The sequence below is a fragment of the Catharus ustulatus genome, chromosome 16 (assembly GCF_009819885.2).
Source record: "Catharus ustulatus isolate bCatUst1 chromosome 16, bCatUst1.pri.v2, whole genome shotgun sequence".
NCBI lineage: Eukaryota > Metazoa > Chordata > Aves > Passeriformes > Turdidae > Catharus > Catharus ustulatus.
In genome coordinates, this window is record NC_046236.1 from 5,817,455 (window position 1) to 5,843,066 (window position 25,612).

The window sequence follows — 25,612 nt, forward strand, 5'->3', positions numbered from 1 at the left end:
AGTTACAGTGACAACTTTAAATGTTGCATTTTGAGTTTTTGAAAATTCATAACTCTATTACTGTACTAAACACTATTTTCCTCTTGGTATTTCCAGAAGATGTATAATAGATTTGTAGCATCATTTAGGAAATAAATTCATTATGCTTTTCATTAAACTGTACTAAGGGGAAGAGGCAACCTTTCTCTATTATTGATTCTCGTGGGCAGTCTAGGGTGAAATTTTTGATGTAGTTTTTCTGAGGATTAAAAAGGTGAGCATAAAAAATGTATTATTGATTGCACACTGCAAAGCACACTATACTGCTCATCCAACTCATATATTATTGATTAAAACACTCAACAGTTCTAACCTTTCACTTGGTTGCTCCAAGGTAATTTTATTTGTGAGGATGTCAAGGTACTGTGCTTACAGATTATACTTCCCAGGGAGTTTGGAAAACTCATGGAGCAGCTACTGAAGCTCTTTAAAAAAGCTTAGTTGATAATTTTAGAGTCCCTACACACTCAAAGAAGGGCTGGTTGGGACAGGACACCTTGCATCTCGTGGGGAGGTGCAGCTGATGGAGCACCCAACCCATAGAAGCCAAGGGGAGCTTCATAACTGGTCAGGCACACAGACACGGGCTCCAAATAGCAGTCTGCATGCTAAACACAAAGGGTGCCTGAATTTAACACCTCTATGCCTGGAACAAGACCAGAAAGAAAAGGAGATTTATACTTTAGGAAGTACCTCCTGGGTCAGCACCCCTTTTCCCAAAGTCTGGAACAAGTTATGAACCAGCAATTCATCAGAACTGAAACATGAATTATGATCAGAACAAGTGAGGTCAGATCCTTTGGTTGTCTCCACGTTGCTGGATTCTTACACCTCACAGGCCTGTCTTCTGAGCCACAGTTAGATTTTGCACACTGCATTTATCTCTTTTCCAGAAGTATCTAAAATAAGGTGTATATTTATTACATTTGGTACAATGATGAAATAAAAACCTAGAGTTGCTACAGAGAATCCCTTCCTAAACTGGTCTGAGCTTTAGAACAGGAAGTGGGCAGGAACTTCTACTTACAGAAAATTAAGAGAGCTACAGAATCACAGCATGTTTTGGGCTGGAAGGGACTTTAAGGACCATCCACTTCTACCCCCCTGCCATGGGCAGGGACACCTTCACTGTCCCAGGTTGCTCCAAGCCCCTTCCAGCCTGGCCTTGGACACTGCCAGGCACGGGGCAGCCTCAGCTGCTCTGGGCAACCTGTGCCACCCTCACAGGGAAGGATTTCTTCTTAACATCCCATCTAGCCCTGCCCTCTGGCAGTGGGAAACCAATCCCCCAGTCCTGTCACTCCAGGCCCTTGACCAAAGTCTCTCTCCAGCCTCTTGGAGCCCTTTAGGCACTGGAAGAGTTCTAAGGTCTCCTCAGAATCTTCTCTACATCAGACTGAACACCCCCAGCTCTCCCAGCTTCTCTCCAGAGCATCTTCATGGCCTTCCCTGGAACTGCTTCCAAAGCTCCCCATCCTCCTTGTGCTGGAGGCAGCTCTACAGGTGGGGTCTCAGGAGAGAGGAGCAGAGGGGGAGAATCCCCTCTCTCGACCTGCTGGTCACATTTCTTTACATGCAACCCAGGATATGTTTAGCAAAAATGCCTTTCCACAATGACTAACACCTCACAGAAATCCTACTGGAATATTACAGTCTGCTATCATAATAAATATCTAGCTCTGCATAAGGATAGAAGTGACAAAAATAGCATCATCAGGGTGATGGCTACTTGACAGATTTCACAGAATGATTAATCCAATGAAAAAACCTGAACATTGCAGAACTGTTGAAGAATTGATTGAGTGTATCAATTCAAAAGTGTCTCTAAATAACACAGGCTACCAGCCCACTCATGAAAAGACTATAGAATATTTGTCATCATGTATTTCATGAATGATGTGAACATTTTAAAATAAATTGGAAACTCTTGTTTTCAATTCACTGGCCTTCATGAGAATTCAAAGACAGGTAAATCACAAAAACCAAGTTAGAAATCCTTAAAACACAACTTTGGAAATGTCAATTGTCTACATTTGGCATCATGATTCCATGTTGGTTGAACAAAGCAAAGATGAAAAATCAGAAGAAAATGACCCAAGAATTAGGCCAGCACCACAAATCACTTCATCACAGACACAGCAATGGGGCTGGACTTGATTGGATTGCTTTGCCATTCAGAAGAGATCACTCAGAGCCAAATAGCAAACTACCCTGCTGATATAGCATAAGGTAAAATTAGAAAATTCACTCAAGTTAATCTGCTGCATGGCCTGGCTGCAGAACTGCCACAACCATTGTTGTTGCACATCTGGCAGTGATTTTGAGTGAGAGCTCTGGCGTTCAGTGATCCTTCCTCTCTGCTCAGCACTGTGAGGCACATCTGGACTGCTGGGCCCATTTGTGGCTCCTCCATACAAGGGAGACTGAAGTGAGTCCAGCCAAGGGCCACCAAGGCAGTGGAGAGAGTCAGCATTGCTCATGTGAGGAAAGCCTGAGAGCTGGGACCTCAGCCTGGGGAGAGAAGGGCTCGTGACTGTCTCATTAATGTGTGCAAGAGCTGATGGCAGAGTGCAAAGACTGAACCTGACCCTGCTTGGTGGTGTCCAGTGAGAGGACAAGAAGAAATGGGCACAAACTGAAACACAGGAGGTTCTGGTCAAACACGAGGTAAAAACCTTTTCACTTTGAAGTTATCAAGCACTGGAACAGTGTTGCCCAGAGACACTGTGGGATCTCCATCCTTGGAGATATTTACCTGACTGGACCTTGCCCTGAGTAGCCTTTTGTTACCCTGTGATCTCATGGTTACAGCATGCAGCTCTGAAGATGCCAGGAAGGGCAGAATGGAAGGAGAGGGACAAAAGGAGCATCAGGCAATGAAAACTGAATGTGTAAGAGTCCATTTCTTCCTTCACACTGCTGTAAAACAGGGTGGCCCCAGTGAGCTCAGGGCAGCTGTGCTGCTGCAGCAAGAAGAGTAGATGCAAGCTCTGAAAGATTAACCAGCTCCCACAGCAGCACTTTAATATCTCTATGACTGTTCTGCAATTTCTGCTTGTTTCAGGCATCAGGCACCCAAAACCCCACATTTCCTTAGATTCTGTGTCCCTAGACATGCCTGGAGAGGCGGTGGAGTCACCTGAACAGAGAACACAGTGATCCAAGGCGTGGGCAACCTCCTGCCTACTGCATGAGTAGTTCAGCTCTGAGAGGCTGCATTAAGTGCTGAGTGCAGAGGCACCCAAGGAGGTTACTGTCTCATCCAGTCAATTATACTTGTCTTTTTCCACCTCTCAGTTTTTCATTTCTTTTTGCCCAAAATGATGCTTAAAGAACCCCTCTGTGTCCCACTTGGAAGCACACTCTGGCAGTACAACAAGGGATGTCACTGCTGCTGCTGGGCTTTGACCAAGCACCTGTTTTAAAGAGGGGAGGGGATTCTGACAGCTGATGATCAGGACAGGCTCTGCTCCTCGGGTGTCAGAGGTGCACTGACAGTGGCAGGATAGCACAGGCTGCCATAGGACAGGTAAGAAGTCACTGCTCACAGCCTCAGCCTGATGTAGAGGAAACCTGAACGACACAACTGCCAGAGACAGGCAACAGTGGGGCTGCTCTGGCAGCTGTAGGAAGGAGGAGACCCCAGACATTTCCATAAGGTGATTTTTCTACTCTGGCTACTTCTGCCTTCCAAGCCCTCACACACAGGGAAGCAGCAGGGAAGGGCAAACTTCTGCTCTCACTGGAGCTGGCTGATTCACTGGGCTCAGCACGTGCATCTGGGTAAAACTAAAGATGGTGTGGCTGGACTGGCAGGGTGTGTGTACACCCCATCTGGGGGCTGTTCCCTCTGCTCAGTTCTAGCCAGGCCAGAGGAGCTGCAAGCACGTGGATAACCTGGGACTGGGTGCTCCTGGCACTGTGAGGGCATCCCCAAACCAGCCAGGAAGCCTTCAGTGAAACGTGTGTTGAGACAACAAACAAAGCCATGATTTCCTGTAGTGAGCTCAGACCATCCTCCCACTCCCTCTCCCCTCAGCCTCAATAAAGATATGTCAGATTTACAGGATCATCTCTCCTGCCTCTGCGTCACTGAAACTGTACTAGATTTTGCAAGTGAATCTCCCAGATAAGAAATGCAAATCAATTTGTCTCTTTTTCCTTTATTGTGCCAGTACCAAAAATATGTTCTCTGGGATTAAGCAGAGGATTGTCAGGCTGCACGAAGGCTGCGGGGGAGGAGGGAGGGGGCAGAAAGGGTGAAGTGAGGGGTAAAGAGAGAAATCTGTAAACCCAAAGCAGTTTGTGGGAATGAGCTGTGCTTCATTTCTTCACAAAATCTTGGAATAGAGATGAAAAAGCAATGACTAGATGAGCACTGACAGCAGCATAAAGCAGCAGGCACCACCTGAAAAACCCAGGTGGCATTTGCACTGCTCTTAGTTTATTTTCCAATAGCGAAATCTCCTCTTTTTGATACATTACTGTTCTTTGATGTTTGAAAAGAATTTTCACTCTAACAGTCACCAAGGGAATCTTCCACAAAAAGAAAGAGAACTGGATCCAAAGGAGAAGCAGAGCAAGGAGATTCACATATACTTCCAGATTATTTTTTTTCTGAATATATATGTTAAAAGCAAAACCAAACCCAAACCACTTAGCTCCTCTGCAAAAGTTCCTGCTTCCTGCCCATTTCCTTAGCAAGACAGCAGGAAACCTTCATCTTTTAGCAGCTCCAGACACCTCAAAACTCCAGTGTGATGTACCAACCCAGAGCACTGCTTTGCCTCTTGTGCAATCTGGCATGGCCAAAGAAATGACATCACCTCCCACAAACCAAAATTCAGCTAAACAAGGTCAGTGATGCTTCAGTTGAACTACAAAAGGCACATGTGCTCTCCTTCTCTCTTCTGGAACAAATCAGAACCCACTGGGATACTAAAAGCCTTATTTATCCATCAGCAATTCACTGCTATTGTACTGGGACATGGAGAAGTAACAGTCCAGGGGATATTTCATTACAACCTCATATAAATGCATAACAAGAGAAACAATAGAGTTGGAATCCAATAACAAAACAATATTGGAATAGTTTTGATCATCATGAAAAGTAGTAGGCAAAGATTTTGTCTGAGAAGAGGCTGGTAGAAGAGAAGGAAAGCAATGGGGTAGTTTCCAGTTTTCAGTATATAACATTCCCATGCAGACCTTACCTTTACCCTTTTTTACTCTCTGTGAGAATCCTATAACTTTTCCCTCTTGAAAACCTGTGCCCTGAGGACATGACAGAAACTCCCAGTAAATGTGAAGCACACACAAATGGCTCAGAAATTATTGCTAGAAAAATACAGGTATAAAACAGTTTTTAGCATCTTTGCCTCTTTCAGCAAAAGGAAATCCATGGAGTTCTCAGTGACATCAGCCTGCATGGCATGGATCAGGAATGGTGATTTTTAGCCACTCATTAAACCAGATTTACATCTAGAATCATAACAGAATTTTGTCATATTAAAGACATTAATCCATCTCCTCACCCTTCTGAAATATCAGCTTTAGTGAACAGCTCAGACTCCTGGGTCAGCTTAACTGCCTTAGTTTGCATTTCTCACTGGTTTCACTGGTTTCTCATCATATCTACACCTTAGTTTGCATTTCTCACTGGTTTCCCGTCATATATACAAGCCCGGGGAGAGGGGGAAGAAAAAAAACTAAACCAAGCACCAGAAGTGCTTAGGTCAGTATTAGCTCCCAGCTGTCTTGATGGTGTAATAGAGATCTCTGAGGTTGTGACAAGCAATCCACATCCTCCACAGACACAGCTGCAGTGAGGGGGGCTTGCTTTCATGCCATGCTGTAACTTTGGGGAAAACAAACACCAAGACAACTGGAAACTCTTCTTTTGCTGTCCCAGTACTGGGTGTCTGTTGGCTGGGCTTGGCACAGCCTGGGTGCTGGCTGGGCAGGGTGAAGAGAGCAAAGACAACAGAGTGATCTGCCTGGAGGACCCTCAGCATTAACTGTGATCTGCCCTTGCACTTACTGGCAAACTCATGATGTGACTCCTCCAGCCCAGCTCAAGAGCAGCTGCTGATTTGCATGCAGCACCACTCAGGCCATGATTACTGCTGACATGACATGAGCTGTGTAAAGGGCTCTTCCAGAAGGGATTGTGTAAGCTGAATAAAGGCAGTTAGCTTTTACCCTAAAGAAAATGCTATGCATCAAGTCTATTAGATTTGCATTGCACAAGAATTACTCCAAATAATGGATGAATCTTTAATGCTGCTACTGAAAAAAAAAATAAAAAATTCTACCAAACAGGAAGGTAAGGCCAATTGAGAGGGTAATGGAGATTTATTTTTATTAATAAGGATTCAGAGGGCAAATCAAAGGTTTTACTGAAATGCTATTTATTAAAATGATTTTCTACTTGAATGGTTCATTGTATATACCCAGCATTGCAAAGGTGCCTGCTAAGCCAGCCCAGCCTGAGAAAAAGGTGCTTATAAACTGCTAACTAGTCCAGGCTGTCAAAAAAAGCTTTGCACTTAATCTAACATGTTTTGAAATAAAAGAGGACAATCCTGAGCCCAACTGAGGGGAATAGCAAGCCTGTTAACCATTTTGAGTCAGGATTTTCGTCTCTTTTTGGACATTCTGTAAGAAAATAATCCTGTTGGATGCAGAGTGCTCTGGAGAAGCAGCAAGGATGAGCAGGGCTCACCCTGCAGTGCAACATGCAGTGAAGACAGCCCAAGCTCTAAGCAAGGAAAAAGTGAAGAAAGATACCAAAGGCTGGCTCTTAAGTACTCAAAATGAATAATGCAGATTTAGGGCTAATTTGGCAACATCTCTAGACTATAAAAACCCATATGGCAGCTTTGAATTTGGAAGGGTTCTTGATACAGTTTATAGGCAAGAGAGACATAAAAATCGTCATGACCTTTTGAATGGGCAACTTAACCACTAAGCAAAGCCAAACTCTCACTTATATTAGAAGCTACTGTGCACTTCACTGAGCTTTTTTCTGCAGGTACCTGAGATAAAAGAATGTGTACCCCAAAAGGGTGGACAGGGATGTTTGTACTGGCTGAGGTTTTATTTTCTCTTATGCAAAAGAGGTGAGATTGTGGGTGAAGGAGTAGGAGTGAAGCAACTGCAGTCAATTCACTTCTGATAAAATCCAGGTAGGAAGCACAGAACAGACACCCTGTTCAGAAGTGGCTGAATAAGCCTTCTACAAAAGAGACAACTTGCAAAATATTATTCTGACTTTTGGCTGCTTGCTTTTCTGTAGTGTCCACTCAGAAGCCCCTGAGAATATGGATATTCAGTTTGGAAAGAGGAAAGAAGGATAAAGTCAATTTTGTAATATGGTGTTTTAAATTGAAGCCAATGCTCTACACAGACACAAATTTCAACCAACTCTAAATGCTTAAACATCAGCATAAAATTTTGCATTTAACCTAAACAAATGAGACAAATGTGTCACTATCAGAAATTAATTGGGATGAATTGCCTTCAGAAAATGCTTGTCTGACTGCACTGACACACTATAATACTATAGTGTATAATAATATAGATATACTCTATAATAATATAAATACTGCAAATAATAACAACAACAATAATAGTAATAATAACAATATTCTCTAAAGTAATAAAATAAATAAAGTGCCCTCCAGGTCATACTAGCACAACTTGTTGGGAAAGGAAACCAGCACTGCCACCAGGAAAAGCCTTTGCAGATCTCTGGCCTCAGCTCAGCCAGTATCAAAAGCATCAGGAGGGAACAGTTTCTGATATTATAACTCCCCAAGATTTGGTAGAGAACTCTCAGCCAGTTTTATCAACAGGGGAAATGAGGTGTTGACTGTGGGAAGGCTGAGATGATGCTGGTAGAGAAATGAGCCTGCTGACCACCAGTGCACTATCCTAGTTGTCCTTTTTATAGGATAGCTTAAGGAACAATGAGTAACCCAAACTAAATCCAGATGTATGCAAATCTTAAAATTATCATCAATACAGCAGTGGCATTTAAAATAAAAACCAGAGAAGTTCCTGTGTTCTTTTCTTCCCAGACTTTTAATTATTTATGCCCAACATCAGAGAATAGGGGAAAACTAAAGATTCAGAAGCTGAAAAGGTCAACGGGGACAGTAGCCTGCAGGAAAATAAAAGGTTTTTCTTGCTCTCCTTCAGCTGGAAATACAGACACTGGAACCCTATCCAACAGGAAGGGCACCTGGGCCAAAGGGAATAGGGACATGGATTGATCTGGGCCAGAGTGGCACTGCCAGAAATGGAAAAGAGCTAAAGAGAAGGCATGAGAGCATCAGTGGGTTTATCATAGTCCATTGAGATCCACACCAGGAAACTCCTGGGGCTCAACAGTTTTCTGTCCCAACACAGAAATATGGAAACACAGGTACTTATTTGGAGATTGGCACACATGAGAGGTTCATGGTTCAGGGGGTCTTGATACCTTCAGTGCAGTGAGCTCAGCCTGAGGAAAGCAAGCTGGGGACACCCAGCACAGAGACCTTGGGCTTGGCTGCCCTGCCAGAACTCACCCAAATTAAATAGCAGTAGAATTAAGATGGCATTCCTAGCATTTCAATCTTTTCAACTCTTTCCCTTCTGCCTATTTTTCCTATTCTAACAGGAAAAATTCTTAACTTAGTAAAAAAGAAGCCCTTGTTGAATACTGCTTCCCACTCTGCTAATGCATTCCACCTCCTGCACCCTCCAGAGAGTCTGTTCCACAACTCAGACAAGTGTCTGCTGGCAATCCCAGCACTCACAAAAATCATGAGTCAGGCATTAAAATCTGAGTTTTAATACCCTATATTAATAGATTTCTATTTGCCCTTGAGATATGAATTAGTTTTTATTTCAGCTGTTAAACTGCTTTAAAAGCATACCTTCAATTCATTGCTTTAAATAGGAGATTAAAAACTGACCCACCATTTAATCAAGGTTGATCAGACCAGGGAAAGATCCATAAGGCTCAAGGAAAGTGCTGGGAGTTGCTCTGGGTAAGGGGTGCTCAGTCACTCCCAGCAGCTGGGCAACTCCAGGCCTAACCTACAGCAGTTTTTTGGTTGTAATGTGCCCATGCCTTTTGTCAAACTACTTTCCTGCCTACCTCAGCATAAAGATAATGAAAAATTCTATGTAACCCATCAATTACTTATGCATTCTCCATTAATATTTCAAGGTTTGTGTGCATAAATAAAATTCATTAGAAATTTGCAATCTCTTTCTTCCCCTCAATATTTTCCTTTGACACCAGTCCTACTTAGAGAGTCTCACATATGCATCTTCACTTGTCTGCCATAAATCATTCAATGTGTTTCAGCAAATAGAAGAGTTTTCTCCTTACATCCAGTGGTATCAAACACACACACTGGGAATCAGCTGCAGACTGATTTGCCTTGGCAGAGCTGCCAGTGCAGTACTGAGCTTTGGCAGGGAAAATTCAACACTTGGTCACCAACACCCAAAACTAAGCCCAATGGTGAGTCCAGTTACACTAAATACCACAGTGGGGAGCAGATACAAAGGGGTGGCTGTAGGACACTGGTACCTCTTTAATAATTACCTACATCTATGTATTTCAAATATACACAGTTCACCACTATTTGATTCACAGAGACATAATTAAAGCACAATCTGCCAGCAAAGAAAGAGCAAATGAGTCACACAAGTGAAGGTATTTATGTTGCTACCTCTCTCTGCACTAACTATATGTCTGCTTGTTTCTTTTTTTATTCACAAATAAAATTGGTTTTATTCTCTTACTGCATTCATCTGCTCCTCCATGCTCAATTTTTCTTCTCATCTCCTTTTTCTCTTCTTACATCCTGGAGCAGGGAGTGGGGGATCCAGGTGAGGCTGCTCAGGGTAATGAAAGCACTTCAGTGCCCCCAGGGCCCTGACAGTCTCCTCCCCTTTCACAAAGCAATCAAAGTTTGTATGAAATGTTTTTGACAACCTTATACCCAAGTACCACATCTACTGCAGTGACAGCATGGATGGAAGGGACACCTCTGAGCTATGCAGCCTGGGAAGAATTCATTTTTAAATTACAACCGTTGATCACCAGCTGTAGTGTTTTCTGTTGAAAATTTAATCGATAAAAGGGGGAAGTACAAAATTTGATTAAATTGGGTCAATAAAGACTCTCATTAAACTCTCCATATGGAGTGAAATTTTTGGGACTATTATCTTTTCAGAGGTTTGCCAAACAATTATTCTTTCAGACAACACATTTCAAAAGGTACATTACAAAAATGTACAGAAAGTTCTTTATCATAGCACTCTTTGAAGAGAATATTAGTCCCCTCTGGTGAGCCCTGTGACTGAGGGTATGAAAATTTTAAAGTGTATAGACCATCTTCATGAGCATTCATCCTACACAAATGCATGCCCATGCTTTTTCCTTGCATAGACTTTTTTTGGGACAACTAGTTGAGGAAAGACAGAGATGACAGTCTCTCTGCTAGAATGCTGAGTAGAGCATTTCTTACCTCATTGATGTCAGTGTGTTATTCTCTATAGCTCTGGACAACAGCTATTAAATTAGATCAACTCTCCAGATTAACATCCTGTCTGGAAATTCAGTAAATAATATCTAATTTTTTAAAACAAGTTTTACAATTAACTTTTCATAATAAATCCCCAATCCTGCGAATCCACTACAAGGGGAAAAAATGCCTAAGTTTCTCAAGCCATACTCCTTGTATCCATTTTTTCTGCTTGCAGGCTTATCCACTGATATCTGGAGAAGAATTTTCCTGGTTTTCCTATTTGATGCCTTGAAATACTATCAATTTTTCTTTCTTTGTAGGCTAACTCAGCCCAGTCCTGCTCATGAACTCCATGCTCCTCATCTCTTAACCCGTTCCTGCCAGCTGCAAATTTCTTTTTCACGATTTTGCCTCTGTCTGTGCCCTCTTTCCCAATCACAAAACTCCCCTCCCTGTCCCTCATATTCCCTGCATTCTGTCTGTGTTCCCTCTCTCTCATCCTTGCACCCCTGGAGAGGCATCAGCTCCCATGACATCTTTCCCAGGGGTTAAAAGGCAGGACACCAGTAGAATGGTGGTTAACAGCACTTTTCACCATTAGGATCACAAAAAATAAAACCTAAAACTTGGGAAGATGGTGCATGCAGCTTTGTTTATGAGTAGCAAATATTTTTAGCCCAAGAGATTTGGTCATTCTGTGCAGAAAAATGTTCTGCAGTCTCACGTTCAGAATATGTCAGTGTTTAATAACACTGCACAGGAATAAATCTGAAATGGAGTTTTAAGGGTTCTCTGCAGATTTTAGCAGTTTCAAGCTAGAATAATTGGATAAATGGAGTTATGGAAGTGAAATACAGAGTTCATGACTTTGCAGGAGAAATATATTTTTAACTTTTAAATATTCATACTAAGGCACTCCAATTCGCTTCATTTTCTTTTTAACTAATTTACATCTATGAGTTTTACATTCTGCCTCCAAAATATTTCACTGACATTATGTTGCTTTTGTCTGAGAAGCAACAAGGTGAGTGTGATGCACAATTATAACTCTGCCCTTTGCCTGAGCCAGGAGACTGAAATGTAAGGATCAAAAATCAGTGAGGAAAGATACTGGATAGAACTACACCAGGTAGTTATTTTAAATTATTATTCCCTTTTTCAGGCACATCATGGACAAATTTATAAGAAAAATAGGGTGTGAGTAGAATGGCTCTCTTATGGTGCTGTGCACAGGCATGCCTATGATTGATGATCAGTTGTGAATCTTTGAATTCCTTCATTTCCTCTTGCAGTCACAGCTGCATCCCAGTGGAGACTACAGCTTCTCCAAGACAGCACATTTTGCAAGAAGTTATAAACAGAGCTCAGCAGAAAAGTTTCTTCTAACTTGTGTTTCTGCAAAATTCCTGATTTGTTAAATCAAAAGGAAAAACAGAGGCACTACATCAAAATATTATTTAAAACACATGCCCCTCAAGACTTATATGACTTGGCCATGAACACCAGTCTCAAGTGAGAAAGCAGATATTTAAAAAACAGAATTGGAGAGAATCCACCTAAGGAAAAGAGGTCTGTCAGTTAGAAAATGGTTGACTAAGTATCATTAATTTCTTTGTAACCTTCTGTTTAAATATCAATAGTTGCCTTTGCCCACAAGTGAAAAACCAAGACATTTACATAGATGTCCTAATGCAGATTTTAAGAACTTATTAAATATGGATGAGGAAGAGAATGTCCAAAAAAATCTTCTCAAGCATTATAGAAATTAATTTACTAGGATTTACACTGCTATAGCAGTAAAACATTGAAATTAACTGCTGCATGGATTATCCCAGTGTAAATTCTGAAATGCTAATTCAGCTAGGGCAACCTCAGCCATCAGAAAATGAAAATCCTCATGCGGTTCAACTTTTTTTTGCTACTTTCTTCAACTACAGGTAGACCTGTTATGCATGCTAACAACACTCAGTCTCTTGTAGGGACCAAGGTGCTTGTATGCAGTGTGCAGGATTTTGTAATATAACTCAAACAAAGGATCACAAAGTTGCTGAAGTTCCCAAGTCTTTCACCCTTCAGTTTTTGAGGTGGTTCCAGTCGAGTTGTCTGCACTCCTTTGGAAGGAAAAAATTGCAAATTCAAAGCAGGCTGTTCTCAGTGCACGTTTAAAGGACCATGATTTGTTGAGAATCCTTAATTCATGCTGCTGAAGGAGAGAAATTCCCTGTGCTGTGGTGAATGCCTGCCAAGGATCCCGTGGAGGCCCAGCTCCCTGGGTGGTGGCACACTGTCCCAGCAGCTGGTGGCCATGGTGACACCGCTCCCATCCTTGGCATGGCCAGCAGGAGCTGCTGCTCCGTCCCCTGCCAGCCTCCCATTCCTGCTCAGCCCAGCAAGGACGAGCTGATGAGGCAGCTCAGGCTCATTCTGACCCTGATGCTGTCCCCAGCCTGCCCTGACCTGTCCTGACATTCTGGCTATCCCAGACATGTCCTGATGCTCTGGCTGTCCCAGACCTGTCCTGTCCCAGAGCTGTCCTGATGCTCTGGCTGCTTGTGCTGTGCTTGCCATAGGGCAGGAGACAGCCTGACAAGGACAAGGGAAAAGAATCATCCAGAGGAAAACCTTAGACATCACTTAGACATTGAAACAGAGGAAATGGGCATTTACAGCCTCATTAATTGAACTGTATAATTTGAGTAGTTTGAAGTGCACCAATAATAATAGGGCTGGTTTATTCCCCCCGCCTTTTATTTTCCTTATAAAATGAAACTTTTTAGTGTTACAAAGAGTTTTAGAACTGAATATTTTTGTCCTTGTAAATTTGGGGGGTTTAATAAATTAATAAATACACTAGAGCTACCAGAGTCTAAAACTCAAATTCACAAAGTTTGGGCAACATGTTACTTCAGACACTGCTGTTTTACAATTGTGTGAATCAGTAATATCAGAGACAACCACAGTGAAGCCCATCAGCTCACTCAGCATATGGTACCTGTTTATAGCCAAAAATGAGGAGATGTCATTTGAACAGGGGAAACAGAAATAATCAACAATAGCCCTTAGCAGATTTAGAAGGAAAGCCTGTTGAGCAGTCCACAAATAGCTGGTAATCTACAACTGTACACTCCTATATCTCAGAATATATTTAAAACAGAAACTTTGAGCCTTTAGTTGTTTTTATGATGTCATTAATTAAACACGAATTAAGTGTGAATGCTTGCAAGCATTCAGTTGCAGTGTTACACATTAAGTGGTATCTATTTACAGTTACCAGCAAGCCAAGGGTTTTAGGGTTTTTTTGAATGGCTCAACAAGATTTTATTATTGCAACAAAATGCTAGCTCAAGCTGGAAATTTTACAAACAAAAACTAAAGGGCCTGGCTCAATACTGTACCATTTCCAAAATGCAGCAAGATAACAGTATGAGCTAGATCTCTGCCTTAGCTGCACCTTCATATCATGTATATTTATTCTGGCATTTCTGCAAGGTAAAATGGCTCTTGGTGAGATTCAAAACAATTTTCTCAATGGATGGATCCTACAGTGATGACTCCAGAGCAAAGATCAAACATTTTAATAAAACATTCCCTCATGTAGTCACCTCTTCTGAGATTCATTATTACAGTAATTTCATGACTATAAGGCGCACCCTTTTGACTAAAATTTTGATTGAAACCCAGAAGTGCGCCTTATACTCCGGTGCGCCTTATATATGGACAAAGTTCGGAAATTTGCCAACCCCGATGTGCGAGCCGCGAGCTGAGCCGCGAGAGCCACGCGCTGAGCCCTTATTAATTCATTACTTTGTTGCACCTGGATCCTTGCTGCAAAAAAAAAGTGCGCCTTGTAGTCCAATGCACCTTACGTATGGACAAAGTTCGGAAATTTGCTGACACCCGGAGTGTGCCTTATAGTCCAGTGTGCCTTAGAGTAGTGAAATTACTGTACATGGGAGTGGAAGGCAGCTGTTGGGAAAAGCTGGTTTTGCCTCATGTTCCACTGTGGGAGACTCCCAGGACAGAACTCATCCTCAGGTGCCCATGGCAGATGGTTTTAAGGGATCATCCCCCAGCTCCTGCAGAGCCCAGCCTCTCCTCTGATTTCACACAACTTCAGCAGATAACCCTCCCAGCGGGAAGGACCAGAGGTGTCTGATGAGTACAGCACATTCACAGACCTTGGAAAAGCTCAGAACAAAAAGCCAGTGGAACTGAAGCAGTACACAGCACTTGCATCTCAGGAAATGTTCCCAAGCCCACTTTAACAAGGGTTACACAGACAAAAGCCAGCGTGCAGCTTGAGGACAATATTGTGAATATTCCTTCCACTGCTCTTCACAAGAACTGAAACAAGTAGTGAAAATAGGAAAAATCACAAATGTTTTGATGACAAGACATCAGGGAGTGTATGACTATTCATTATTTAGCAGTCTCTGTTTTTACATAAGTTTGGCCTGTTTACCTTCTTCCTCTCAATATTCAGGTATAAATCATTGCTGACAGCAGTTTTTCCAAAAAGGAAATGTAGCTGTTGTATCAGTGGAAAATTACATAGACTAAATTTCACATTTCCATGTGTACTGTTTTCCCATAAAAGTGCTGTTATACCCAATAAAGAAATGAAAACAGCTAGACAATTTTTATACAGTAACAGCCATTCAGTTTGAAACTTGGCCTTCAGAATAATTCTTTTTCCAGTCAACAACTATTTTAAAATCAGATAAGAGGTTGAATTTTTACTATTTCCACAAAAAAAAAAATGCAGAAACAATATTACCTGAAAATATTTGATTTAAAAACCTAATTTTCTCAAAACTGACATGTTTATGCCTATTCAGCCTGAAAAAAAAAAAAAGGATCAAAATCATCAATAAAAAACGTAATACATCATGGTTTAACCCCAACTGGCATCTAAGTACCACACTATCACTCAAACCTAAAGGTTTACAACAGGGTTTTTTTTAGAATTCCTATGAATAGAAGCTGTTAAATGCAAACAACTTCCCATGGAGTTCCCAGACAGATCCATCAGTTAAACATACAGCTCCTTTTCTAAATTTTCCTTTTGCTAGAAAAATTCAAGCCTTACAAAATCTACATGGAGAAGTGATGTACATTTGTACGTCTTTTAACCTTTGACACTTTCCAAATGAGAAAATGTGTATTTAATTTATGTTCTTGATTTTGTGAGATAATTTTTAAGGCCTAAAATAGCAATGGCCCCGATTGACTTCTGCCTGCCAAATCTGTGAATCACTCTCAATGCCAACGATAAAAATAGAAAAATCCCATAAAATTCCAACTTGTCTCCCACATGCTACCTCAAGTAGAGGTGTGGGAAAAGAGCCCCTTTCTGAGGTGGTGGTTGAGCCTTACATTCACTGTGACAATCAATTCCTTCCTGCTTCCTAACTCAAAAAATAAAATAATTTAACACACATGAAAATGAATGCAGCATAACCCTGGCCCTAAATCCAGTTTTCAGCAAGATGCTATCCATACATTCTGGCATCTTGTGTGTATTTCTGCCATGATCTCTCTGTTGCTACAGCTCACTGCCCCTGGAAGCAGAGCCAGCTGCATCCCAAGCATCCACACTGATGGCAGGGGGGATTTGCAGCTGATGTCCCAGCCCATTGCCACTGGGACATGGGGCTCTCTGCACTTCCCCCTGCAGTGTGGGACACCCTGCCTGCTCACTGCAGCTCCTGGAGAACAAGCTGTGCTCTGAGGAGTAATTCCACATTCATTCAAGGCATGCACCTTTACATGGGACACATGATTGTGTAGAAGAGCAAATTTCTTTCTGTCAGCTGGAAAATTTGTTGTTCCTAAACTGATTGTCTTGTGGAGACATTGTCCATCCACCATGGGACATTGCTGCAAGGATGAGTGGCTGCAGGATGTCCCTGCCCATTGACACACACTGCTTGGTGCAATGTTGAGGTTTCCAATCTATCACATTGAATTTTCTGAACACTGGAACATTTTGCTGGAGTTTCAGTGCCTTTCTGTTTCCTCCTGCTGCTCCCACAGGTACCAACATTTTGAAAGACTACAGCTGTTTTTTCCAGTTTCCTGTTTTTGAAATCTCTTTTACCTTTACACTTCATAAAGCAAGATCAGCATTGAAATATTTTTCTTTGAAGTCCTTTTCCTGCATTCGTTGCTTGTAGGCAAGAGATAATTTATTCAAAACCTTTCTAGATTTCCTCCTTCAGGCACTCCAGATATATAAAATCAGTAGTCCAGAGTTCTGATTGCAGTGGAGTACAGCTCACAGCAGAAATCACCTGGCAATTCTTAAATGCTTTAAAAACATCCTTCTGTGTCTCTTCCCTCTTCACTTGATATTGTCTGGATTCAAAACCAGTGCCCCTTCTCTTTATAGCTTATACATGATCCAAGAAAGGGATTTGACATCTGGCTGGAAAAATGAATTTCCCTTATGAATTCTCAGCTGGCATTTGCCAGCATTCATCTCCCAATGCACGCAAGAAACAATTTACAGTTTCTGCTGGGCATTATAGTGACAAAATCTGCTTGTTCACATCAAGATGTTCCAATCACTTTCTGTCTAGCCATCTCTTTAATGACATCTAAATATGCAGAGAGGAGACCTAAATTACAGCCTCAGCCTCCAGTGTCGTCAGCAGCTGAGCACAGATCCCCAGTGAGCCCCAGGCTGAGCTCCCCAGGGCTCAAAGAGAAGGCTCCAGGCTGAATCATGCCCTTGGGGAGCCCCTGGGGTTCTGGCTGTGATTTAAATGTCAGGAGGCTGAAAGAGGCACAAGGCAAGGGAATATTTGCTGATCAAAGCCAGAATCCTGATCATCTAACTACTCGTAAATCTTTAATAATAATAATATTCTTACACTGGTTTTGCCCTGAATTCAAAAGGCAGAAGGATTATTTTCTTTCCCAGTGACTTGCAGATTCACATCTGGCTGCAATGCTTGTGTTAGCCCAGGTAAATGGTGTTTTCCAGACTAGCCAAAAAGAGAAATTGTACCTAGTGTCAGCCAACAGGGTTTGATTTGGGGTTAAACAGCTCTAGTGGACAGTGGCTGCCTCAGGAGCACAGGTGAGCTGTTCAGTGACACTCCCCAGTGCACTCCTAACCCCCACAGACCTTGCAGCAATAATCATCAATGAAAACAACTAAACAAGGAAGTATTCAGCAGGATAATTCTCATAGTAGTGGTGAAGGTGTTGTTTCTACTTCTAATGGATGAAATAATTTATGGCAACCACCCTCACTGGGTTGGGCTTTTTAAAATCTGTAATAATTTCCTTCCTCTGTCCTTTCCTAAGCACTTTCAGAGCTTCTTGACAACAAAGCTTCATTGGGAAACAACAGTAGACCTTATTCACAGCAGCACTATTCTTTTTCCTGCCACAGTTTCACTATTTTGGAAAAAAAGTCAGGTTCTGAAGCCACCAGACCATTAAAGAAGAGACAAGCAAGTCCTGTTTAAAATTTATACAGCCCTAATTCAGAGTGTTTTGTTGAAATATTTAACTATATTTAAAATTCTACATGTTTTTGACTGTCAATTGCATCGTAATCCATGAACTCCAAATGGAACAATATATTTTACCTGGATAATTTCTGAGAAACAGAAATATTTACTTCTGTCTTTATTTCTTGGTTTAATGACTGCTGTTTCTTTACTGACTTACATTCCAGTTTGCAATCAAGTGTAGAGTAGTGCATGATTCTCATGTGTGACTAATTCAGAGCAAAATTCAAATGTGGGTTTAAAGGGTCCATGTTATAAAAGAACAGACACAGTCCCTGCTCCCAGAACCCTTCCCATTTAAAAAGCCAAGGGAAGGGAGCAGGAAACACAGAGAGAAAATCTCATTTACCCAGGGCTGCACAGCAAGACAGTAGCAGAAAAATAAAAAGGACTATCTTTTCCATGACCTTATTCCTTATGCTACAGAGCATTCTTGGATTTTTTATTTTTTTAATTCTGTGATAGAAACAAAACAAAAAAAAAAGTCAGTAGGCAGAGTCTGTAGTTGGTGCATGATGTGTGAAAAGAGACAGATTAAACTCTGCAATCCATAATCTTCCTACCATGGCCTCCAGCAGGGCCCTCAGCTGCCTCCTGCAAAGAGCTCAGCTTCTGCAAATATTGGAGGAGAGCTTAAACTACTTTGTCACTTTCCAAAATCATCAATGGCAGGTAACAAATATCCCACAGAGTGTGAATAAAATCATAGCATTAAATTAGATCCAAGTCCTACGCTCACAGAAGTTCCCTGGAAATCTTCTTTTGTCCTATAACCTAATTAGCCTTACCTCTACCAGGCCAAAATGAGAAATTACAGCAATCAGCATTACTGTCCCTAACATACTTGCAGTTCTAGCAGAAAGAGCTCTGTCCAAATACCATCTCAAATACAAATAAATACCTTTGGAAAAGGCTACAACCTTTGTAGTTAAGCACTGGCTGCAATTCCTCCTGTGTCCCTCATGTCCCCAGGGCCAGCATGCTGTGCTGAACCTTGTCATCTCTTGTGCTCATCTCCCTGCAGCTGGAAATGTTTGACTGACTGTTTGCCTCTGTCTGAAATCCTCAGAAATTATTGTTACTATTAGCACACTCAGGGATCACCAAGCAGGCTGTGCTTTTGAGATGCAGGTTGCAGGTGTTTAACTAAATGAGCTTAATTATATTTAGAGTAGGTGCTTTTATAAACACTGGCTGACCCTCTAAAAGCCTCTGGGCTCACACTGGTGCAGCTGCTGCAGGTGTGAGACAGAGCATGAGCTCCAGAGGGATGTGAGCACAGGGCTGGCAGCCCCCAGGGGCACTGCAGGTCTCTGTGACCCAGGGTAACTCTGCTGAGCCCTGAGCAACACACTCATGCCCACTCTTTGGCAAAGCATGGCAAGGGCTTAGGTACAAGATGGAAAACAACCATATGTCATGAGCATGCTTTTGATTCCCTCCTCTTCAGTGAACCCAAACAACTTGTCTTGGAAAACAAGATAGTTCTGTGAAAGAAAATCTAAATGCTTTTACAATTGATACTACAAAGAACCTGAACAATAAAATCCACGCTTGGATGAAAAATATCAGTAACAAGAGGTAATAAGGTAAAAATAATCACCAGCTCATCAGTTTAAAATAAGCAAGGTTCAGAATTTTGAACAGTGATTTTAAGGCAAAGATCATGGATGATTTTCACCTGCATGTGATTTGCCCAAGCAATGTTTAATATTTAACATTTGTTTGGGACAGGCAAAACAGAAATCTCAAGTCTTTTTGATATAGAAAATTTAGTCATACTGAGATATGACAATCCTTACATCTTTGTGAAACCTATCCCTCAGATTTATTGTCTTGAAATGCTTGATGCAGCTTGGCTTAAAATTCTTGAGTTCTCTTTCTTGAAGGGTTAGATCTTAGCAAAACCGTTTTACAAAACAGTTGATTAATAGGAAATTAATATAGACATGGGCATGCAGATACTCTTTCAGCAATGCCCCCTTTTTCATAACTAGGGGAGGGACTGGCAGATGAGGTCCCTTACTAGTTGCTGAAGAGGAAAGGATGATGTCATAGATGGCATTTTCTCCTTGAAATTCCCACTATGAGCTTTAACAAGACTCCTGTGATCTCCTCTGACCTGTGATTCACTCAGGGCCCTTCTCATCTCCTTCCCCAGAGCACCTGCCCACCCTGCTGTTCCCCAGCCTGCTGCACTGACAATCACCTTTACTCTTTTTATTTACCCTTAAAAGAATCGCAAAGTAGTTCAAGTTCAAGCTTTTCCTAAATGCTAAATCTTCTTCATTCAGGCTCTCACACTAATATCACCTGCAGATATTATGAAAAGACTCTGCCCTTTCTGCAGGCTGCTAGAGAACACTGAGTAGTAGCTGGGCAGCCCACTGGGACACTTGCATGTTACAGCCTTCCCATCCTGACAATCATCTATAATTGTTCTCTGAGGCTCATTTCACAATAAGTCTTGACCTCATTTCACTATGTTGTTATCAAACTGTATTCTTCTATCTGGCTTAGAAGAACTCGCAGGAGAGGCTATCAAAAACTTTAGATATGTGTCATCTCCTGTCTTGTTAGTACAGAAAATTAAACGGGTTTGAAGACCCACTGTTCTGAGAATATCTAATGCTGTCTTTTACTCAAGTTCTTAGTGGCTTTCCTGTGCTTTTCAAGTAGTTAATGTTCCCCTGTTCAAATAAAATATTTTGTAAGCATCTGGGGTCGCTACAGAGCTATGCACTGAGCCACTTCCATTTTTATGCTGTGTGTTAGAAAACACAGCTGACATGCTCTCCAAAGTCATGAAATACCTGTCCTCAAAAAGAAAAGCTTTGCAGGTGCAGTCTGCCAGCCTTCTCCTCCAGTCAGAGATTAATTCTCTAAACTTCCAATACAACATTATCAATAATGAATCTGCTTGCCAGCACTGTTAATTCTCTCCAGTCATACCTCTCATATTTTCAGACATTAGTCCTCTTGGTCTCCCCTAGCTTATTAACAATTTTCTAGCAGTGAAGAACATGAAAATAACAAAAGACTTTGTTTAATTTTAATCAAATAAATGTCAGCTTCTAAATCAGGTTGTAGCTAGCTCTGCTAATATAATTCTTGCAATGGTAAAACACTATGGGTTTGCTATCAGAAAGAAAAAAAAAGGGTCATGATTGCCTGTGCCATTATGTCTTTCATTGAGCTGATGTTCTTCACGAGGCAGAATGATGACTTTGGCAGGATGTTTAGTGTAAACAAACCCAATCCTTCAAAGAGCTGTGGGGTAAAGCTACAAATCACAATATTCAAGCTGAGTAGATAATCCAGAGTCATACCAACATCAATGCTTTGGCATTGAGAGAGAGGACATCCAATTGTTACAGAGCACCAGGGGCAACCAGAAGGAAGGAGATCCTCCCTTAGACAAAGAGAAAATGTGACAAAGTGACGGCTAAGAAGGTGATAGCAGCCAGAGGAAAATACTGTCAGAGGAGCAAAGGACTGCAGTAATTTAGATTGGACACCTGAAATGGGTTTCCAGCCAGCAGGATGGCACAGCTCTAGAAACAGTGACAGTGGGAGAAAAACAGCTTAGGATGGAGCTTGAGAGATTTGTTACCAGTCAGATGTGTCAAGAAATTCTGTAAAAACTGGTAATAAAAACACTCCATGTCCACACTCCTCACACCCAAGTCTCTCCCCTTAGGATAAATGTTTGGTTTCCTTGGATTTACACTAATTTATACAAGCCCACAATCCAGAACAGAAAGGATTGTTATGAAGAGCAGGTAGTATTTTTAATTTCTGTTGACAACTTAGGCCAAATTTCCACAAATAGAATTTCAGCTCTGTTAACCTAATGGAGTTTTATAACAAATGCAAATGCTGCTCTTTATCCTGAAATAGTTACTTGGCCTCAGTTGGACATTCTAGTTACAACCAGGCAGCCAAGTTCCTGAATACCTATTTGCATACAACTATGCCTAATTTATATCACACTGAATTTAATTAATTTGACAGTTATATCATTTGATAATATTTTTACACTACAGCTACTACTGTATTCTGCCTTTGCTTGTTATATTTAACAGCTTTATAAATCATTCAGTACACAAAACCAGAAACTTTACCTCTTCATTCCCAGCACACATAGGATTTTACCTTATAGCAGAACCAAAAAAACTGCTTCAGAACAGAGGGATGAAGAGAAAGCCATGGCAGTAAAAACTTCACAAACAAACTTATTCTTCGTGTTAATTGTTTCAGAGGCTTTTTTTTTTACTAAATATATAAAATCAGTTAATGGAGATCAGATAAACTGGTTATGGGTTTAGATGAAAAATCAGGTGACAAAGTTCTTGTGTTTAAATTGTGTGTGCACAGAGGGCTTGTACATCCCCTTTGCCTACATGTCACAGGCACACTCTACTCTTCCACTTGCTCACTACAACAGCAAAAGTGCATTTATTAATCCAACCATCCCTTAAAATAACACTTTCAACTCCAATAAAACATAACGTCACTGTAGGAATGGGAGGCAGAATACATCATCTTCTAAAATAGAATTTTCTTTGTGGTACAAATCAAAACAGGAATAAAGGTCCAGCCTTCAGATGGTAAAGAGAGACGAACTAAGAACCTGCATAAATAAAATTTCTTCATGAAGTTACTAAACAAATTGCACAAAACGTTTCTTTGGGACACATCCAATAACAAACAGGAACCTGAGCGAACAATAGCTCAAAGAGACAACCAACCTCAGCAGATGCATTTCACTGAAATCAGAATTATGCCTTCTCTTTCTGAGAAATGAGAAAAATTTTAAGCAGTAACAAAACTGGATAAAATAACATTGCTTTTAGCAGCATTCTCCATGCAAAGAGCTAACATTGCACTTCTCAGGCTGATGTTTAAAATCAGCTGCAATGCAAGCCTGGAATGTTATTTCCTTGCCTTTTGCAATTACTCTTTCTCAGCAGTAATCAGTTAAGCATAGTCAAAGACTACCAAACACTGCTTGAGATGCTGGGATGATTTAAGTGAAAGTAAAGTGCTGATCAGCTTTTGTTTCAGTGCAACTTGAAGGCTGGAAGGGTTTGAACAAGGCTATGTTACTGCCTACAAAGTGCATGAGCTCATTTCTGAAATCCCCAGGTGCCTGGGAGGTGGAAGAGAAGCATCACTTTCAATAGCTGAATAAATGCAAGCACACTATTCCAGTGTGTCCCTGCTCTCTCTGATGTCAGGTACCAGCCAGAGTGAGAACTTTGTTTAAAGGAAGAACTAGAGTTAGAAACATCGAGCTACAGCTCGTGGTAAAACACAAATTCAAAGCATCATCACCATAAATTTATGACTAATTTCAGGAGGGTAAAATAAGCTCTTTGTATATATACATATATGTATTTTTAAATATACAAATATACATTTTTGAGGAAAAGAGGATTCTGGGGTTTTGCTCAGACCACATTTTAAATATTGCTGAAGGGGAAGATAGACAGTATCCCAGGGAAAAAAGTTTCTGCTGATAGAATACTGAAGGGCAGACAGTGTGATTTGCCCATCCTCTCCTCCCTGAACTGCTTTGGAGGAGCAAGGGTGAGTGTCAGCTACAGGATCAGTGCTGTTGTTTTTACAGAAATATTTTCATATTTATCCTCCCTATTTGCCCAGGAAGCTGTAAATGGGTACACAACATCTCTCTACATGTACTTCTACCTAACTGGTGGAAGGGTAAATTGAGGCTGCAGCCCCACCCAGCCCTGCAGGGAGGACAACATCCCTCCAGCATCCTGCACTGTTGGGAAGGACACATAAAAATCTCAGTCACTTTGGAGAGAGTGCCCTCCCTGCAACCCCACTGTGCAGCTGACCCCGGCTCCACGGCTCCCCTCCAAGGAAAATTTCACATTTGCCAGGGCAGCTGTTTTTAGAGATCTGCTGTTTCTGTAATTTGTCCAGAGTGTATATGGTAGGTTTTCAATGGGATTTGAGCTGCTAATGCGCTTAGACTCCCTGGAAAATTCCAGTCCGATGTCTTGACATTTACAAAATTGATTTCATGCCATGACTGTTTTAGTGCCCAGGGTGTTGGGGATTTTTTCCTTTCTTTTTTTTCTTCAGGAAAAACATGATATATGCTAAACTAGCAGAATAATTTGTATGCATTTTGCCTCATTACAGTTTGCAGGAGTGGTTGGAGCAGACCCTGTACCCTGCAATGCTGTATCCAAGAGTAACAGAGCCAGGAGCTAAGAGGAATTTTACGGTCTACAATTAAAACTTCCTAAGTGATATCAATTCAGTTGGTGAAATTGCTGCTACTAAGCTCATCTCTTTCTACAAAAATTAAATCCATGCTAAGTGAGCATGGCACCTTTCTTTTGAAAAACTCATTTACTCTTCTGGGTGTTTGTTGAGACTTGTGTACCGTGAAAATAGACAGTCATTTGGAGCATTTATTGAAATAGCCTTTAGAATGTTTAATAGAAATGCACACAGATGTACCCAGCTCAGACTGCACTCTGCTAACTATCACCCTTTCTTCCACAAAATTGCAGATGTTGGGAACTATCCTTGTGGTTTTTTACATTTTTTTCTGTTTACCCAGGACGCAAACTTGATGTAAATATCGTATTTTGTTTTTTTTTTTTCTTGTGACATTATCACTATCCTTGCAGCACAAGCTTTAATCTACTTTCATTAATTAAGCAAGGGACCAAATTTTCTGCCTAGTAACATGTTTGGAATTCTGTGATCAAAAAACCATGATGACTTAAAAGATCAGAGGGAAAGCTAATAACTAACACTTCTGCATACAAACACAATTTAAAATTGCCGTAGGAAGCCTCTCGTGGTAGGAACCACAAGATTCACTTTGCTCTTTCTGGGATTTATGCATTTGCTTTATTTCTGTCCAAGGCTGATTATTAAATCTTGGCATGTCTGGTCATCAGGGACATTTCTTAGTGGAGACAAACTAGAAAGGTTTTGGAATTGAATGCCACACGTTGGAGGCAGCCTGAGGATGGGAGCCAGTGTCCACATGAATTTCAATAAAGCTCCCTGCAAGACAAGCCTTCGTAGGCACTAACAGCACTCAGAGCTGGGGTGTCTCCCTTATAGATATTTAATTGATCAGACTTGCTTAGGATGATACCCTTGATGCTCATCCTCAGACTTATTATTTCAAGCAAGTTTAAAAGTAGGTGCATTTTCACTGACACATTTCACTAAGCTCAGATTGGTTATCAATAATTGGTATACAAATAAAAAGTTATTTTTCAATCCCTTCTTTCCCATATTTCCCTGATTGTCAGGTCAGGGTGTTTTCTTTACATTTACAAAAGTCTCAACTGACACAATGAGATGAATGACAAATTCTGAGTTGGCCTTTGCTGAGCACCTTTTTCTATTTGAAATGCAGCACTTAAAGTGTTGAATATTTTGTTTGGCTATTTACAGACTAAATCCTTCAAACCAAAGGTTAGTGCTATATATCTTGCACAAAACATCTCTTAGCAC